Source organism: Hyperolius riggenbachi, chromosome 3 (assembly GCF_040937935.1).
Source record: "Hyperolius riggenbachi isolate aHypRig1 chromosome 3, aHypRig1.pri, whole genome shotgun sequence".
Lineage (NCBI taxonomy): Eukaryota > Metazoa > Chordata > Amphibia > Anura > Hyperoliidae > Hyperolius > Hyperolius riggenbachi.
In genome coordinates this window covers 93,902,990-93,918,859 of record NC_090648.1, presented here as the reverse complement: position 1 = coordinate 93,918,859, position 15,870 = coordinate 93,902,990, and the positions used below count along the sequence as shown (strand labels likewise).

The 15,870-nt window shown below is 45.6% G+C and overlaps 1 protein-coding gene across 1 annotated transcript in view; it reads left to right on the top strand.

The window, feature by feature from the left end:
- Positions 1-15,870, top strand: part of PLEKHA2 (pleckstrin homology domain containing A2) — a 156,559-nt gene that overhangs the window by 113,714 nt on the left and 26,975 nt on the right. The window lies entirely within an intron of this gene.

The window sequence follows — 15,870 nt, the reverse complement described above, 5'->3', positions numbered from 1 at the left end:
AGGCATTATTTTCACTGAATTCTCAGAAATCACCATTCCGCAGAGATGCACCTGGCAGGACTAAAGATGTTGCCACTTGTGATAAATGAAAAAAATTCCAATGGGAAATCACTAATTTATAAATGCAATTTTATTCATGGTGTTATTTTTAGTACAGTTACACCAGCAAGCAAGAAAAAAATCAAAAATGTCTGTTTCCCCTACTTTTTGGTACTTTTTCAATTGAAAAAAATGAAGATGAAAGATTAGTTCCTAGAAGAAAAACTCAGGAGGAAAAGGGATTTGCCTATGGGCCGCTGTGTGCCTTATGCAGGCTTCACTTCGCGAAATACTTCTGTATAATTTATGCCAGAATAATTTGAAAGCTGTACTATCTGCATGGAGTTTGTATGTTCTCCCTGTGTCTGCATTAGTTTCTCCCTGGCACTCTGGTTTCCTCCCACACCCCAAAAACATTCAGGTAAGACAATTAGGTTCCCCTAATTTGGCCCCAGACTACCATACATACACTACACAATACATACATAGACATAGGACTATGGTAGGGATTCGGTTGTGAGCAAGTGAGTGACAAGACAATATACTCTGTACAATGCTGCGGAAGATGTCGGCGCTATATAAATACTAGATATTAATAATAATCAACTATCTACAGTGGCTCTGAATGAATCATGTAGATCTGCTTTAAAGAGAACCAGAGACGAAGCACCCTCTTGTATTTTACCTTATAAATCAGTGGGAACATGACAGTAAACACCTAATCTGCTCTTTGTTTCATTGTTCTCTGTTTAATTTGCCTGTTATCACCTCTGATAAGAATCCCCCACTGAGCAGTCGTCTGGCTTTGCTACAGAATGATTTATAGCTGAGACTGTGTTCTTTGGTGTCTTTTCAAGTCCAAGCCTGCCCCCTGCTGGCTCTGCTCAGGAATCATTATAGCTGAGTCATTATAGCAAAGCCAGACTCCATGCTCAGTCCTGGATTCTTATCTCAGCTAGATAACAGACACTTTTAGCAGTGAGGATGAAGCAGAATCAGAATATTTTATTTCGCCAAGCACGACTGGGCCGTGCCCGGAATTGGTTTTGGCAAGTACAGGGCAAGTGTGAAGAAAAGGAACAGGACATACAATACAACTACATGCAAGCATCAGCAATACAAAGATACAGTTCCAGCAATTGGTCGCCTTTGAGCACATTTACATAGCAATATGCTTCCATGCGATCAGGTTTAGAGTTCAAGAGTTCAGGTAGTTGACGGCTGAGGGGAAGAAGCTGTTCCTGTGCCTTGTGGTCCTGGTGTAGATGAAACGGAATCTCCGGCCTAAAGGGAGTCTGCTGAAGAAGCGAAAGCCTGGGTGGGACAGGTCATTAGCTATTTTTTGAGCTCTGGAGCGCAGCCTTGAGTTGAAGATTTGATCAAGAGAGGGGAGTGGTTTCCCGATGATTCTCTCCGCTGATCTGCTGACCCTCTGCAGTTTGTGTCTGTCGCTGGCGGAGGAGCCAGCATACCAGACCAGGATGGAGGAGCAGAGGACAGATTCAATTGTGGCTGTGTAGAAGCTCGTCAGAAGCTCACGGGCCATACCGAACTTCTTCAGTTGGCGTAGGAAAAATAGTCTCTGCAGGGCTTTTTTCTGGGTGGTGGTTGTGTTGGCTTTCCAAGTCAGGTCCTTAGAGATTGTCGTGCCAAGGAGGCGTGTGCAGGAAGCGTTTTCAACTACCGTGCCATCAATGCTGATCGGGGGTGGAGTAGTAGCGCGTTTCCTAAAGTCTACAATCATCTCCACCGTTTTTGCCGAGTTCAGGACCAGCCCGTTCTCCCTACACCAGTGGCAGATTCTGTCAACCTGGTGGCGGTACTCCTGCTCGTCACTTCCAGAGATGAGGCCAACAATGGTGGTATCGTCGGCGAACTTGAGGACTTTGACGGAGTCCGCGGTGGACCTGCAATTGTTAGTGTATAGGGAGAATAGGAACTGCGACAGTACGCAGCCTTGAGGGGCCCCTGTGTTGGTGGTCCTTGGTTGGGAGATGATAGTGTCCAGCTTGACGACCTGGGATCTGTTGCTTAGGAAGTCTGTGATCCAGAGGCAAAGGGTAGGGTGGACCCCAAGGGCAGCAAGATTCTCTTGAAGTATTTGGGGGCTGATGGTGTTAAACGCCGAGCTGAAGTCAAGTAGAAGGATCCTGGCGTATGAGTCAGGTCTATCTAGGTGTTCATTAACGAGCTCCAGGCAGTTGTTTATGGCGTCGTCAGTAGACCTATTTGCCCTAAAGCAGAGAGCAGGGTAAGTGTTTTCTCTAATGTTCCCACTGATTTCTATGGTAAAATACATGAGGGTGCTTCGTCTCTGGTTCACTTTAAACTATAAGATAAGTATTGGATTACTAATAACAGTATAAATGTATTTTTCTGCAGTAAGGAGACACAGCTGTATTTTGGGGTCATGTCACCTAAAGCCTTTGCAGCTGCACTCTGGGAGGATGAGGTCACTGGTGCTTTCAGCCAAAGTCTTGTGTGTCCACAGTGTAGAGTCGCTCCAAGCCACGTATTCTCATGGTTAGGTCACGTGAGCGCAGCAGAGTATCGCTTGTTATGGCAAATGGGCTGATTCTCTTGGTCCTAATCTCAACATGCCAATTGCAGCAAATGGGGGGCGGGGGTTTATTTAGGTTACTAAGATTGAAGTACTAAGGATATGTAAAGATAAAGCCTGAAATAGTCAAGCTTGCCTAGTACTACCACATTGGCTGAAACTATCAATGCCAGCGCCCGGGCAGTTTGTCAGCTGCAAGGGATCAATGGTGGTACTAAAGATCCAGTTGTGAAGATTGTGGTCCCCAGTGATTAGATGTGGCAGCAGAATTGAAGAGGACAAAAGGTATTAGCTAGGGTTAGAAGGCATTTAGGAGACCAATTGGTGGAAAAATAATACAATTGCTTATTAATCACTAACAACGTGTTTTGCGGGTTATACCTTGCTTCTTCAGGCCAATAAAAAGTAGAAAATAGGTTGGAACGCCACCCCTATAGAGGGGGTCTGGGGTTAATATATAGAGAGGGTTGGTTAATATTGTTTCTTTCCTCAAGATCTTTTCTTTTGGAGTGCAACCTATTATTAGATCAGGATTGCCACATTAGAGTATGGGGGAATACAACTAAAGCACATCACCGTAATTGCTGTCCACAAACCAGGTTTGTGAGTGCACAACTTAAAGGAAACCTGAGATGTTATTACTGGGGGCATATATACTAATATATACTAAGGTTTAGGCATCTGAAGAGGGAGGAATAAGGATCGGTAGAGGGAGGGTTAAGGGTTAGGCATCGGTAGAGGGACAGTTAAGGGTAAGGCATCGGTAGAGGAAGGGTTAAGTGTTAGGGATCTGTAGAGGGAGGGATAAGGGTTAGGGATGGGTAGAGGGAGGGTTAAGGGTTAGGCATCAGTAGAGGGAGGGTTAGGGATCGGTAGAGATAGGGTTAAGTGTTAGGGATCGGTAGAGGGAGGGATAAGGGTTAGGGATGGGTAGAGGGAGGGTTAAGGGTTAGGCATCAGTAGAGGGAGGGTTAGGGATCGGTAGAGATAGGGTTAAGAGTTAGGCATCAGTAGAGGGAGGGTTAAGGGTTAGGTATCGGTAGAGGGAGGGCTAGGTTAGGCATCGGTAGAGGGAGGGTTATGGGTTGGTTAGGCATCAATAGAGGGAGGGTTAAGGGTTAGGTATTGGTAGAGGGAGGGTTCTGTGTGAGAGTAGGGTTAGGTTAGTTCATAGTAAATATCAGTAAAGATTATGGTTAGGGTATTTTACTATCGGAATTAAGTAGTAGAATATTGGTAATTTTACTGATATTCTACTAGCCGCAATATCCAGTGCCCTTTTTGTTGGCATCTTTATTATATGTAGATTGTGCATGTGTGGCCTGGCTGAGCAGAGAGGTCCAATAAAGTGTAAATGCAACTGAATGATAATAATATGGGTTACTTTTAGCAGCTTGCACTGTTCCTCAGCGGGGTCAGCCTAGTCACTGCAGAGTTTGTGCCGCTGGACGGGATAGCAGGGGATGCCATAGTGATTTCTACTTTTAGTTAGATGCATTGTAGTTTTCATAACATTATAATGGCTCTGTAATATAGGGCTATTATAAATGCAGATAAGGCATAATGGAATATACTTACAATTATGTTTCATGGATTATGTAAATATGACACATCTTATTGCCGCCATAAGTGCAGCTGTGTGGCCTGGTTATTTCTGGCTGTGACAAAGCCTCGTGTTCATTTGTGCTGCAGCTTTGTTTATTCATATAATGATGACCTGAAAAGGTTTTCCAACTTAGCACTGGATGTCTTGCGCTTCAAGCTATAACAATTTGCATAGAGTTCAGGCCAGGTAATACAATTCCAGCAGTAAAGGCATGTTTGAAGATTACTTGAAAAAGAGCTCCCTCTGGTGGTGAAGTGTGGGAATTACAACATCTAAAGATTTTGAACGTTTATACATCAGACACTCTTAGTAGATTTAAAAACAACATTAATGGCATTTCTTCTATGTTCTTATGTTACATATGTTTTACTTTAATATGTTTGTTAACAGCAGTCCTTTTTAGTTTGTGACTGCTATGACACACTGGCCCATATGCAATTAACTTTTCCACCTGAGTTTTCTCATAGGAGATAATTTTCAATTGATGCTTACCTGAGGAAAATGTATGCGTGCTCTAACAGCAAGTCTTAACCCTAGCAAGTCTGACTCTGCAAATCTGGCTCAATTGGCTATTCATGAGGCAATGCTCATGCAAATATGCATTTGCTTTCGCACGCCAAACTATGCAGGGTCAAAAAACGAATACCGCAAAGCGGTCGCCCTGCGGGAATTAGTTCATGCCACATAAGCACTATCCAGGAGCGCCACGGGGAGGCTTCCCAATGCCCCCATACAACCGAGGATCGCAGGGTCCCAGGCACTCTCACCGCCTGGGAACCACAGCAGCACCACGGAGGGGGAGGCTGGGTGTCGCAGGCGACCCCCCCAAGCGTGGCCAGCGCCGGGGGGGAGCCGTCCGCTCCAACCTCCCAAAATTAAAAACAGGCACTTACCTTAACGTCCATTGCGTTCTGCTACATGCAATAATTTTCATCTTCTCTAAAAAACAACTTTTCAGCATTTAAATAAGTACCCAAATGTTAGTGAAAAAGTACTATCAAATTTATTTTAAGTGTTTTCTTGCTTGCTGGTTGTTTAAAAAGCATTTTATGGCAAGGTATGAAAATATCACCTTGGAGAAAACTTAGGGGAAAAAGTGAATTGCATATGGGCCTCTGTACTTTCTAACTGTTCAATGGTTTGAATTCTTTTTACAGATGTCACTACCTGTGCCTTATATATTTTTTTTGAAAAACGTGTTTTTTGTAAAATGTTATGTACTCCATACAGAAGTTGTATCAATGTAATTAAATTCGACAATTTATAATTTCTACAATCTTCTACAAGGAATTTCAAGAGACACTGTTGGTGTGTAGTACGGATAATTACTAGAATATTTGTAGCAGAGAAAATATTCTCATATTTTTATTTTCAGTTATATAGTTGGTTTTTTATAACATTGCATCATTCTCTAATATTTGCAGTTTACACACTACTAAGCATTCTAAATGATTTTACATAGCAGGCCAGTGAACTTTTGAATTGTCCTCTGTAGAAAAAAAAAACAATACAGAGGCAGACATTTGATATAATAATCTTCAGAAGACAGAGCTTTCTATGACTTTGAAAGTCGTGGAGCTCAGTGGCTCTTTCGCATAGATAACAACTGGAGTTTCTTAAAGTGGATCCGAGGTGAGCTTTTACTCATTGCATAATTGTGTTCCTTTCCTATTGTTTATAGGGCATTCCTCAAGCCAAATACTTTTTTGTTTTAATACTCTAATTCCCTATAAACGAAATAAACCACGCCCACATGTTTTCAGAGAGCCTTGGCAGTAGCAAGGGCTCATGGGAGCTCAGTCTGGGCAGGAGGAGGGGGAGGTGTTACTAGCAATTGATTTCAGAGGCAGAGGGGAGGAGGGGGATTAGGTTTTTTTCACAGGCTTAGTGATCAAGATACAGATAAGCCTGCCTCTGTGTAATGTTTACAAAAAACATGGCTGCTGTCGTATCGCAGGAAGAAATAATAATTTTCTATTAAAGCTGTTTGCAGCTAGTTTGCTGTGTAAACTATCTAAACTTTAGATAAAATATATAGACAAGTTACTTGTTATAGTTAGTTTTTCATCTCAGATCCGCTTTAACTCTCCCTGTACTGGAAACAATATTAGACTTACTGTATGTCTCTGCTCCTAATGATTTATTTCTTAGCTGTACTACACGTACAAATCATTATATCATAATTAGTTTTTTTTTTGCTTCAGCGACTCTTTAAATTCTACAATTTGCATTAGCCTAAAGAAACATTGTATGTAGCCTGACCAAGTTATCTTTAAATGAGTTACGATATCTGCTCATCACACTGAATCTGTGAAATAGAATCTTATCTTTTTGGTCATAAATTAGCTAGCACCCCTGTGGGAACCTCTTGATGTTGTAATTAGGCATCCAATTACATTGATTGCAGAACAATGTATCTCCTTTTCAGTGTCCAGTGTACTGTAAAGGTCCGTACACACGCCGGACTGCAGGCAACGACGGGTCCGTCGTCACCTCCCGCTGGGCGGCCATATTGGATTTTTCCAGGAGCAATAATGGATTAAAAAAACACTCAAAAAGGCACACCAAAGTGGCGAAATTATCAGGTAGAGCATTTATTCTTTACAAGCTATGGACTGATATGTTTATTTTGTGTGAATCGTTCATCTCTGGTTCCCTTTAAGCCCCCAGGGAGAGCAGGGCTATAAAAATATTATTATTATGGATCACCGTCAAAACTTTTAGTAGAAGCAGTAGAGTGTGGTACCATGTTAGCCATCAGTAAAAGCAAGAAGTTTTGAATCAGGATGATACCATTAATGGGCTAACTTAGAAGAAGCCTTCCTCAGACTGATTCTTGAATACTGACAACATTTAGAACACAGCTAAAGGTCCGTACACACGCCGGACTGCAGGCAACGACGGGTCCGTCGTCACCTCCCGCTGGGCGGGCATTCCAGCGACAATCCGGCGTGTGTACAGTCTGTCCGCCGGGCAGGATCGCTCAGAAACAGCCAGGGGCGTAACTAGAAATCACTGGGCCCCCCTGCGAATATTTGGATGGGCCCCCCCCCCCCCATAGGTGCCAAATAATCGTAATGGGGCAGCGTTTCACTGTAAATTAATTGTAAAGTGGGCAGCATTTTACCAGACAATCGTAATGTGGGCTAGAAAATCGTAATGTGGGCAGAGTTCACCAGAAAATCGTAATGTGGGCCTTTAAAAAATCATAATGTGGGCAGAGTTCACCAGAAAATCGTAATGTGGGCACCAGTCACCAGAAAATTGTAACGTGGACAGCATTCACCAGACAATCGTAATGTGGGCAGCGTTCACCAGAAAATCATAATGTGGGCAGAGTTCACCAGAAAATCATAATGTGGGCAGAGTTCACCAGAAAATCGTAATGTGGGCACCAGTCACCAGAAAATCGTAACGTGAGCAGCAGTCACCAGAAAATTGTAACGTGGACAGCATTCACCAGACAATTGTAATGTGGGCAGCGTTCACCAGAATATCGTAATGTGGGACAGAAAATCGTAATGTGGGCAGAGTTCACCAGAAAATCGCAATGTGGGCAGCAGTCACCAGAAAATCGCCATGTGGGCAGCAGTCACCAGAAAATCGCCATGTGGGCAGCAGTCACCAGAAAATCGCAATGTGGGCATCAGTCACCAGAAAATCCTAATGTGGGCAGCAGTCACCAGAATATCGTAATGTGGGCAGCACACACCAGAAAATCCTAATGTGGGCAGCAGTCACCAGAAAATCCTTATGTGGGCAGCAGTCACCAGAAAATCGCAATGTGGGCAGCAGTCACCAGAAAATCGCAATGTGGGCAACAGTCACCAGAAAATCGCAATGTGGGCAGCAGTCACCAGAAAATCCTAATGTGGGCAGCATACACCAGAAAATCGTAATGTGGGCAGCAGACACCTGAAAATCGTAATGTGGGCAGCAGACACCTGAAAATCGTAATGTGGGCAGCAGACACCTGAAAATCGTAATGTGGGCAGCAGGCACCTGAAAATCGTAATGTGGGCAGCAGACACCTGAAAATCACAATGTGGGCAGCAGACACCTGAAAATCGCAATGTGGGCAGCAGACACCTGAAAATCGTAATGTGGGCAGCAGACACCAGAAAATCGCAATGTGGGTAGCAGTGACCAGAAAATCGTAATGTGGGCAGCAGACACCAGAAAATCCTAATGTGGGCAGCAGTCACCAGAAAATCGCAATGTGGGCAGCAGTGACCAGAAAATCGTAATGTGGGCAGCAGACACCAGAAAATCGCAATGTGGGCAGCAGACACCTGAAAATCGCAATGTGGGCAGCAGACACCTGAAAATCGTAATGTGGGCAGCAGACATCTGAAAATCACAATGTGGGCAGCAGACACCTGAAAATCGTAATGTGGGCAGCAGACACCTGAAAATCGTAATGTGGGCAGCAGACACCTGAAAATCGTAATGTGGGCAGCAGACACCTGAAAATCGCAATGTGGGCAGCAGTGACCAGAAAATCGTAATGTGGGCAGCAGACACCTGAAAATCGCAATGTGGGCAGCAGACACCATAAAATCGTAATGTGGGCAGCAGACACCAGAAAATCGCAATGTAGGCAGCAGACACCAGAAAATCATAATGTGGGCAGCAGACACCTGAAAATCGTAATGTGGGCAGCAGACACCTGAAAATCGTAATGTGGGCAGCAGACACCTGAAAATCGCAATGTGGGCAGCAGTGACCAGAAAATCGTAATGTGGGCAGCAGACACCTGAAAATCACAATGTGGGCAGCAGACACCTGAAAATCGCAATGTGGGCAGCAGTGACCAGAAAATCGTAATGTGGGCAGCAGACACCTGAAAATCGCAATGTGGGCAGCAGACACCAGAAAATCGTAATGTGGGCAGCAGACACCAGAAAATCGCAATGTGGGCAGCAGACACCAGAAAATCATAATGTGGGCAGCAGACACCTGAAAATCGTAATGTGGGCAGCAGACACCTGAAAATCGTAATGTGGGCAGCAGACACCTGAAAATCGTAATGTGGGCAGCAGACACCTGAAAATCGCAATGTGGGCAGCAGTGACCAGAAAATCGTAATGTGGGCAGCAGACACCTAAAAATCACAATGTGGGCAGCAGACACCTGAAAATCGCAATGTGGGCAGCAGTGACCAGAAAATCGCAATGTGGGCAGCAGACACCTGAAAATCGCAATGTGGGCAGCAGACACCAGAAAATCGTAATGTGGGCAGCAGACACCAGAAAATCGCAATGTGGGCAGCAGACACCAGAAAATCATAATGTGGGCAGCAGACACCTGAAAATCGTAATGTGGGCAGCAGACACCAGAAAATCGCAATGTGGGCAGCAGACACCAGAAGATCATAATGTGGGCAGCAGACACCTGAAAATCGTAATGTGGGCAGCAGACACCAGAAAATCGCAATGTGGGCAGCAGACACCTGAAAATCGCAATGTAGGCAGCTGTCACCAGAAAATCCTAATGTGGGCAGCAGACACCAGAAAATCATAATGTGGGCAGCAGACACCTGAAAATCGCAATGTGGGCAGCAGACACCTGAAAATCGCAATGTAGGCAGCTGTCACCAGAAAATCCTAATGTGGGCAGCTGTCACCAGAAAATCATAATGTGGGCAGCAGACACCTGAAAATCGCAATGTGGGCAGCAGACACCTGAAAATCGTAATGTGGGCAGCAGACACCTGAAAATCGTAATGTGGGCAGCAGACACCTGAAAATCGTAATGTGGGCAGCAGACACCTGAAAATCATAATGTGGGCAGCAGACACCTGAAAATCACAATGTGGGTAGCAGTGACCAGAAAATCGCAATGTGGGCAGCAGACACCTGAAAATCGCAATGTGGGCAGCAGACACCTGAAAATCATAATGTGGGCAGCAGACACCTGAAAATCACAATGTGGGTAGCAGTGACCAGAAAATCGTAATGTGGGCAGCAGACACCTGAAAATCGCAATGTGGGCAGCAGACACCAGAAAATCGTAATGTGGGCAGCAGACACCTGAAAATCATAATGTGGGCAGCAGACACCTGAAAATCATAATGTGGGCAGCAGACACCTGAAAATCACAATGTGGGTAGCAGTGACCAGAAAATCGTAATGTGGGCAGCAGACACCTGAAAATCGCAATGTGGGCAGCAGACACCAGAAAATCGTAATGTGGGCAGCAGACACCTGAAAATCATAATGTGGGCAGCAGACACCTGAAAATCACAAGGGGCTTGATTCACAAAGCGGTGCTAACCTACTTAGCACGTCTAAAGCCTTTAGACGTGCTAACCAGGGTGCTAAGTAGGTTAGCACCAGATTTCTCAATCAGATCGCGCGCCAACTTTGCGCGCGCAAAGTTTTACGCGCGCAAAGTTTTATGCGCGCTAAGTCCCATAGGCTTTAATGGGCACTTCGCACGGAGCGCCCTGCGCTCTGTGCAGTGCGCGCGTAAAGTTTTGCGCGCGTAAAGTTTTATGCGCATAAAGTTTTATGCGCGAAAAGTTTGTTTAGACGTGCTAAGGGGGTTTTCACAGGCGTGCTAACAGTTAGCACCGCTTTGTGAATCAAGCCCAATGTGGGTAGCAGTGACCAGAAAATCGTAATGTGGGCAGCAGACACCTGAAAATCACAATGTGGGTAGCAGTGACCAGAAAATCGTAATATGGGCAGCAGACACCTGAAAATCGTAATGTGGGCAGCAGACACCTGAAAATCCCCCTGCAGTGACGTCAGCGGCGGCGGGATACATACCTTCTTCCTTGCGTTCCATCGCCGCCTTCTCGCTCTAGCGGCTGACGTCACTTCCGCTTCCGGAAGTGACGTCAGCCGCTAGAGCGAGAAGGAGGCGATGGAACGCAAGGAAGAAGGTATGTATCCCGCCGCCGCTGCTGCCCGCTGCCCACACACATTCACTAGCTGGAAGGGGGCGCAGACGGGAGAGCCCCGAGGTGAGGGAGAGGGGGGAACTTCCCCTCTCCCCGCCGACTGTGGGCAAGGCTTTCCCCTCATGCTGCCACCCCTCCAGCCCCCAAAAACCGGCCCCGAGCGGGCCCCCCCGCGGGCGCAGGCGCTGCAGGGCCTATTGCTACGCCCCTGGAAACAGCCGTATCAGTCCGCCGACAGACTGTACACACGCCGGACTGTCTGCTGAAAACCCGCCCAGCGGGAGGTGACGACAGACCCGTCGTTGCCTGCAGTCCGGCGTGTGTATGGACCTTTAGCTGTGTTCTAAATGTTGTCAGTATTCAAGAATCAGTCTGAGGAAGGCTTCTTCTAAGTTAGCCCATTAATGGTATCATCCTGATTCAAAACTTCTTGCTTTTACTGATGGCTAACATGGTACCACACTCTACTGCTTCTACTAAAAGTTTTGACTGTGATCCATAATAATAATATTTTTATAGCCCTTTTCTCCCTTGGGGCTTAAAGGGAACCAGAGATGAACGATTCACACAAAATAAACATATCAGTCCATACCTTGTAAGGGCTCGTTTCCACTATAGCGAATCCGCATGCGGGCACTGCACGCGGATTCGCATAGGCAATGTAAGTGGATGGGGCTGTTTCCACTTGTGCGGCTGCGGCAGCGTTTTTGGTGCGGCAGAAATCTGCACGGCAGGGCCGTCAGATTTCGCGTGCAGAAGGAATGTGTGCGAATCGCCGCTAATGTAACTAATAGGGAAATCGCATGCGGGGTGACCATGCGTTTTTTGCCGCGAAATCGCATGCGATTTCGCATAGGTATTAATGTTAATTTACTCAGGCAGTGACATGGTTAAATTCGCATACAGCCTTACCTATGCGGAATCGCATGCGAAATCGCGGCAAAAACGCATGCGGAATCGCACCCGCATGCGATTTCGTCCGCGGTGGAATGCAGGCGATTCCGCAACGCTATGGTGGAAACGGGCCCTAAAGAATAAATGCTCTACCTGATAATTTCGCCACTTTGGTGTGCCTTTTTGAGTGTTTTTTTTTATCCATTATTGCTCCTGGAAAAATCCAATATGGCCACCAGCTCATACCCCTTCTGCTTCCGGGTTATGTGCTGTTCTGGATGTGCTGTCTAGGCTCTATGACACTATAGACAAGCAGGGCTGCTGCTGCAGCCTTTCATCTGTGTGCTCTCATTATTCTGGTATGCTGTGCAGCTGCCTGTAGGAAGTGTCTCTTATAGAAATTAAACTGCATAGATAATAATGATGACTGCACAGTCAGTGCACTCTGATCACACAGCCACACTTGTCTGTTGTTTCAGAGCTTCTTTCTCAGCAGGTCCTCCCAGTCATCAGAGCTCTGAGTATGCAAAGCAGAAAAGCTGAGTCAGGAGGGGGTGGACTTGAAAAGACTTCACAGGAGAGTGACTCAGCTATAATGATTCCAGATCAAACCTAGACTGAATGCTCAGTCGGGGATTCTTATCAGAGCTGATAACAGGCAGATTTAGCAGAGAAGAATGAAACTAAAAGCAGGGTAGGTGTTTACTGTCATGTTCCCACTGATAAATGTAATAAAATACATTAGGGTGATTCGTCTCTGGTTCTCTGTAAAGCACTGTGACCCTGTGTTCTGTAGTCTCAAAGGCTCGGGAAAAGAGATAGGTTTTTAGCCTTTTCCTAAAGCTGTCCAAAGAAGGAGCTGATTGTGGAAGTGAGTTCCATAGACTAGAGGCTGCATAGGAAAAGGCCAGCGCACCAAATGTTTTGGATCCTGGGAATCACCAAGTTTGTCTTATTGGTGGCAGAGCGGAGGGTGTGTGGAGGGGTGTATAGTTCCATTAGATCCACTATGTACTTGGGTCCTATGTGGTTTAGAGCCTTGAATGTTAGCAGGCAAATGTTACCATTTTATTAAACCAATTAGCTTTCTGGTTTTGGGTTGCTGATTTGATGCACCATGGGGCGATATTGTCGAATGTTTTATGTACCATGTTGTTGTACTGGGTTACTGGTGATCAGGGAATGCACATCTTGGCACCTGATTTAGGGCTGGTGCACACCAAAACCCGCTAGCAGATCCGCAAAACGCTAGCAGATTTTTAAACGCTTTTTTTTATTTTTATGAGGCGTTTTGCTAGCGTTTTGCGGATTGCTGCTGCGGTTTTCAGTATAGTAGATTTCATATATTGTTACAGTAAAGCTGTTACTGAACAGCTTCTGTAACAAAAACGCCTGCAAAACCGCTCTGAAGTGCCGTTTTTCAGAGCTGTTTGCGTTTTTCCTATACTTAACATTGAGGCAGAAACGCATCCGCAATCCAAAAAATGCCTCACCCAGGCATTTTTCGTTTCTGCAAAACGCCTGCCGCTCTGGTGTGCACCACCCCATTGAGATACATTGACCAAGCAGATCCGCAGCCGCAAGCGGATCTGAAAACGCCCAAAAAGCCGCTCGGTGTGCACCAGCCCTCAAAGTGTAACTGAAGAAAAAAAGGGGTATTTACCTCAGTAGTGAAAAGCTTCTGGATAGTCCACATGCTTCTTAGGTTCACTTGCAGCCCACGATTTCAGGGCAGGGTCCATTAAAATATATGTGACGCAGTCTGGCCACGCGCGCTCCCCTGACGCGCTCCTCTGGCCAATTAGCTCACCACATGTGTCAGTGCATACATCCCAGACAAACAATCGTGCCAAAGTCTTAATTATTATTATTTTTATTTATAAAGCACCAACATATCCGGTGGCGCTGATGTTGGGGCCCCTCGTAAGAAGATGGCATCCCGCTAGGCTGAAGTGGCTATGCTGCCTGGCACCTTGCCACGCTCACACCTATACCATGTGTATTAGCGTCTTGTGCTGGACGGGCATCGGTCTTCTGGATTGAGGAGCGGCTTGTATGGGCGCAATACATTGGAAGCCAAAGGAATTGATGAGCTGACCAAGAACATAAGGGTATATAGAGAAATGGAGAGGTCCGAGGACTGAGCCTTGGGGAACTCCAACAGTGAGAGGTCGTGGAGAGGAGGTGGTGCCAGAGTGGGCGACTCTGAAGGTCCTATCTGTGAGATAAGAGGAAAGCCAGGAAAGAGCAATACCCTGAATGCCCATGGGTGAGAGGATTTGGAGAAGGAGAGGGTGGTCCACTCTGCACTGTATAATGATGCTGAGTATCTCTATACATTGATAATGGTCACACTGCTCTGTATAATGATGCTGAGTATCTCTATACACTGATAATGGTCACTCTGCACTGTATAATGATGCTTAGTATCTCTATACACTGATAATGGTCACTCTGCACTGTATAATGATGGGAGTATCTCTATACACTGATAATGGTCACTCTGCACTGTATAATGATGGGGAGTATCTCTATACACTGATAATGGTCACTCTGCACTGTATAATGATGCTTAGTATCTCTATACACTGATAATGGTCACTCTGCACTGTATAATGATGGGAGTATCTCTATACACTGATAATGGTCACTCTGCACTGTATAATGATGGGGAGTATCTCTATACACTGATAATGGTCACTCTGCACTGTATAATGATGCTGAGTATCTCTATACACTGATAATGGTCACTCTGCACTGTATAATGATGCCGGGTATCTCTATACACTGATAATGATCACTCTGCACTGTATAATGATGCTGGGTATCTCTATACACTGATAATGGTCACACTGCGCTGTATAATGATGCTTGGTATCTCTATACACTGATAATGGTCACACTGCACTGTATAATGATGCTGGGTATCTCCATACACTGATAATGGTCACACTGCACTGTATAATGATGGGGAGTATCTCTGTACACTGATAATGGTCACACTGTACTGTATAATGATGCTGGGTATCTCTATACACTGATAATGATATCACCATATAAGTACACTCTCTGGCAGCTATTGACATTCCAGCCATGCCTGTGTTAATCTCCAGCAGGCTGCTGTGAGGTGTGGATGATGGGAATATGGGCACAGTACAGAACATGCTGGCACTGTCCTGCCCGTCTCCACACTCCACTATTCATCTATGCAGCATGTGGACAGCCATCAAAAGCACCACTCAATAAACATAATTACTGAAATGTCATAATAATTACTTCCTATGTCAGTGATGTCATGTCTCGCAAGCTGCATGGGTCACACAGAGTCCCAGAGATATCTTTATTAACTGCAGGAGTATTATCTCTGCACTGAAGACATTGAGCAGGCTGTCTTGTGCATTAGCATTACCTTTGCCTTTAGTTTTGCTGACTTCCACTGTGAAACAGGCAGTTAAAGTAAACCTGTCACGGACGATTGCGGGGACGCCGGCGCGTCCTGGAACCGCCCGTGAAGAAAAGAACGATCGCACTCGATTCCTGCATCGATTGCGCTTCAAAACGGTACAATCTGGGTTGAGTGTGTAGGGACAGCTGAAGTCCTTTTCTTAGCAAAGACAGAGCACCATCCTCAAGGCTGGATGGCTCTTTTGATATGCTAATGAGCCTGAGCCTAATCTGCCCCAGAGAGTCCCTGGCTTCAAGCTGTGTTGATGGCCCATCCATCAGGTATAAGGTGACAAGCACCATGGCAGGAGCAATCTAGTTGGGCTAAAAGCCAGACCCACTGGCTCATTCCCAGCAGGGGAGGCGACACCTCGCTGGCTGCTCCAAACTTCAAAGAGCCTTTGCCTGGGAATAACCTGA